Source organism: Sitodiplosis mosellana, unplaced genomic scaffold (assembly GCF_009176505.1).
Source record: "Sitodiplosis mosellana isolate CC-2019 unplaced genomic scaffold, AAFC_SMos_1.0 Smas_scaffold_6983, whole genome shotgun sequence".
NCBI classification, from domain to species: Eukaryota; Metazoa; Arthropoda; class Insecta; order Diptera; family Cecidomyiidae; genus Sitodiplosis; species Sitodiplosis mosellana.
The window spans coordinates 9,405-13,460 of record NW_022602105.1 but is presented as its reverse complement, the minus strand read 5'-3'; the positions used below and the strand labels follow the sequence as shown (position 1 = coordinate 13,460).

The following is a 4,056-nucleotide window of genomic DNA, read 5'->3' as shown; positions in this document are numbered from 1 at the left end:
TTATGATATAATAATAACATCCAAATCGTAAAGACGGTCGGATGTCTCCATTCTATTTACTCAGTTGGTTTCGAACAAATCATCTTCGGATCGAAAATATCTATGGGTGAGATTGAGAGTAGTGTATGTTTGATTGACTTTGTTACGAAAGAGAAGAGCAAGTTTCTGTCGACTTAAAAATGGTTAAAAGCGAGTATGTTCGTTTTTAGCGGGTCCTCGCGGTTTTCCACGGTTCCCGCGGAACTGATAAGAGATAACAACTTGGTGTCTTCGGCAAAGTTGTAGCACTCGAGGTCTTCTATAACATCGCTGAAAACAGTTATCTCTTATCTCTTATCAGTTCCGCGAAAAGCGCGAAAAATGATAAGAAAAAAAAAGTTCTATATAAAATTTGCTTTTTTATGTGCGCGATTTGCGCGCAACTGATAAGAGATAAGAGATAACTGTCTTCAGCTTAGTTATAGAAGACCTCAAGTACTACAACTTTGACGAAGACACCATGTTGTTATCTTTTATCAGTTGCGTGAAAACCATGAAGACCGCGGAGGCTAGACGGTACTACAACATACTCTACTTTAACGCCAACGGAATCATCAGAAAACATACTCGCCTTTTCAAAAATATAAATCGAAGAAAAAACATACTCCACTCTCAATCTCACCCATAGATATGTTTACCTTTTTCACGTATATAGACTGCAATTGGCCGTATGTTTGTACACTCATTTTCGACTTTGCCGAATGGAAGGTGTTTATATATTTTGAGCGAAATACTTCCTCAGGACGGTCGCTAAAAATAATTGCTCGTTTGCTTTCTTTCAAATGACGCAGTTGGATAGACAGTTCTTTCTAGATGGAAAACATTTTGCATGCATCTATCGCAAACAATTGAATAAACAAAATCTAATCCAAATTTAGGTAGTCTAGACGCTAGCCATGTGCATCGATTATCGAACATATTGTTCTGCAATGATTTCGAGGTGAAACTAAAAGTTCCCGTTGCTGTCGTTCCTCTCACTATCATCCGCCAAGAGAATAGCGACGAATCGTTGCCATAGGCCATGGCCGGGAAAATATAAAGACTCAACCGTCTTCTGAGTCAGTATTAGAACTATATGCGCACGTACATATGCTAAATGTGCTTGGCTATATCAGGTTACTTGATTGATTTAATTTGAGGTAACTTGATTCGATGGTTTTGATACCAAAAACAGCGAAGAGATGTGGAAGTGCAATAAGGTTCCATTCGCATTGGTGAACAATTTTGATCAAAAAGCCAATTGGTTAGATCTAAACTTTAATATTAGGTGAATTCAGACAGACATTGTCGACACTTAAATCTATTAAATTGCTTTGCATGTTTATTTTAGTTGGATCAACATTTGAACATAACTAACACCTCATTTCTTGATCAACATAAATGATGTCATAATCTCTAACATTTAAATTGGCTCCGTTGTCGATGAGTATTTTGGTTATATTGTAATACTGCAGTTCGTCGTTTTTTCCATTTGCAAAATCTTCACCTTTTCCTATGGCAAAATTCAAAAGTAAGCAAAAGTAACGGTATTTGCTAATAAATTAAAGTGTGACCTAATTCGTCAGTGGATTGAATTTAGTATACAAATGCTACAGAGTTTTCAGAATTAGTCCATAGTGTTGTGTGAAATTAGTTTCAACCTTTTTTCGCTGCCCAATGAATCGGACACCGATCAAAATCATCTCCAATGTCCAAATCAGCTCCATTTTCGACTAATAATCTAACGATTTCCACGTAACCTGATCAGAAAAATCAATAAATTCAGTTGTACTTGTTGTTTTGAATTTAGAAACAATATCTAAAAAGCATTCATAAGACCTGTATGAACCGCGACATGCAGTGGTGTATTATCATCCTCTTCTACAGCATCAATATCAGCGTCGTGTTCGATGAGAAATTTTACGGCATCCGTTTGTCCGAAAAAAACTTCAGAATGAAGTGGTGTTCCCTTTCCAAGATCTTTTGCATCGATTTCAGCATAGAGGTGTCAACGGACAAAATTTTGTCCGTCCGTCCGTCCGAACATTTTTTGAAAAAATTCGGACGTCCGGTCCGAATGTCCGAAAACCGAATTTTTTTTTCGGACGTCCGGTCCGAATGTCCGAATTTTTTTTTCGGACGGACGGACGGACGGGGGGTTTGTCCGAACTTTTCAAATTTTTTCGGACGTCCGAAGATTTTTCGGACGTCCGTAAAATTTCCGGACGTCCGAACAATTTCCGGACGTCCGAAAAAACTTCGGACGTCCGAAAAAAATTCAAAGCCAAAAAAAATATTCGAGCCAAAAAATAATTCAAAAGAAAATTTTCCCGGCTCCAATGATTTCCTTCTAATCCCACAATTGATCCGTTGCGACAAACAAATTCCCTCAGAATATTTTAGTTTCAAAGTGCAACAACCAACGTAAAAACGTTTACCAAAAAGTGTAAACCAACTAATATACAAACTAATATATTTTCTTTTGAATTTTTTTTGGCTCGATTATTTTTTTTGGCTTTGAATTTTTTTCGGACGTCCGGAAATTCTACGGACGTCCGAAAAAACTTCGGACGTCCGAAAAAATTTGAAAAGTTCGGACAAAACCCCTTGTCCGTCCGTCCGTCCGAAAAAAAATTCGGACATTCGGACCGGACGTCCGAAATTTTTTTTTGGTTTTCGGACATTCGGACTGGACGTCCGAAAAAAAATTTCGGTTTTCGGACATTCGGACCGGACGTCCGATTTTTTTTTTCGGTTTTTGGACGGACGGACACTATTGTCCGAATTTTTGTCCGTGTCCGTTGACACCTCTATTTCAGCACCATGTTCAACGAGAAATTTCATAATATTTACATCACCTGAATTATAAGGAAAATGAAATGAAACGGTTGTTTCTAAAGAATAGACTTTTAAGTCTATTATTTTAGTCTGTATGGATCATATGATATTTACCACATTCAGCAGCCATATGAAGCGGAGTAAAACCATATCGGTCTGTGTATTGAACTGGTGCACCATTTTTAATAAGATATTTCACAACATTCACATTTCCTAAACAAAAGATAATGAAATGTCAACATTTTTGTTCAAAATTTAACAAAATTGAAAATGCGATGGTAAAATATCATTTTGAAGGATTGAGTGGCGATCATAACGCCCCGGACGGATAGCATTCTCTAATTGGAAACACGTTATGACCGCCACCCGAACGATTCAATCAACAAAATTAATTAACATTTTCAAGTTTAAATTAACAAAATAACCATTTTTCTTAGCGGCCCAATTGAGTGCTTCGGGAGTGCCCGTGACATTCATTCCATTTTCAGTCAATAGTTTAACGATGTCCAAATGCCCTGCAAAGAAATTCAAAGCAGATCGAATCAAATTCAAGTTCAAGCATATTTTTTTGGAAGATTCATAAACACAACTTTGAGATCGTGGATGGAATTGATTTTTTCATTCCATTCCTTTTCAACCTTCACCATGTAATGAAATATTTCGGTAAAAAAAAAACATGGAAAGTTACCATTTTTAGCGGCCCAAACAAGTGCAATCGATTCATTTTTCACGTCAGCACCATTGTTAATGAGGGTTTTTAAAATGCGTGTGTTTCCTGAAAAAAAAATCAAGCAATATTTAAATATTCCGCCTTTTCAATGACTTTTAAACTAGATAAAAAAAACTTGTAAAACAGACTAATTTTTGAAAAAACTTGAAAAAACCGACCAATTCACTACATTTAATTGGAATTTAGAATATTCAAGCATATTCAAGTTTTAATATGAACATTTAACATCATCATTACTAGAGCCTCCAAAAAATGTTAAACGAAATAGCCCAAAAATGTTGTTAAAATGTAAAAAAAACGCCTAAAAGTGTTAAGAAAATGTTAATGAAAACCAAGAAAAAATGTTAAATTTGAACCAATGAAACAAAAAATTGTAAATTCCTTTTCGTAAAATTTATTTTAAAAAAGCAAAAAAGTCGATAAAAGATTAATTTTCGCCATCGTCTTCAATGAAATGATTAAACTGAACA

General features: G+C 35.7%; 2 long non-coding RNA genes across 2 annotated transcripts; both read right to left on the bottom strand.

The window, feature by feature from the left end:
* Window positions 1–1,355: 1,355 nt before the first annotated feature.
* On the bottom strand, window positions 1,356–2,012 carry LOC129580062 (uncharacterized). The gene is made up of 3 exons (XR_008689331.1): window positions 1,858–2,012; window positions 1,680–1,778; window positions 1,356–1,531 (listed from the first exon to the last, which is right to left on the bottom strand). It is a non-coding gene; the product is annotated as an uncharacterized LOC129580062 (long non-coding RNA).
* Window positions 2,013–2,827: 815 nt separating this feature from the next.
* LOC129580063 (uncharacterized) lies at window positions 2,828–3,713 on the bottom strand. The gene is made up of 4 exons (XR_008689332.1): window positions 3,545–3,713; window positions 3,282–3,371; window positions 2,971–3,069; window positions 2,828–2,876 (listed from the first exon to the last, which is right to left on the bottom strand). It is a non-coding gene; the product is annotated as an uncharacterized LOC129580063 (long non-coding RNA).
* Between the last annotated feature and the right edge of the window lie 343 nt (window positions 3,714–4,056).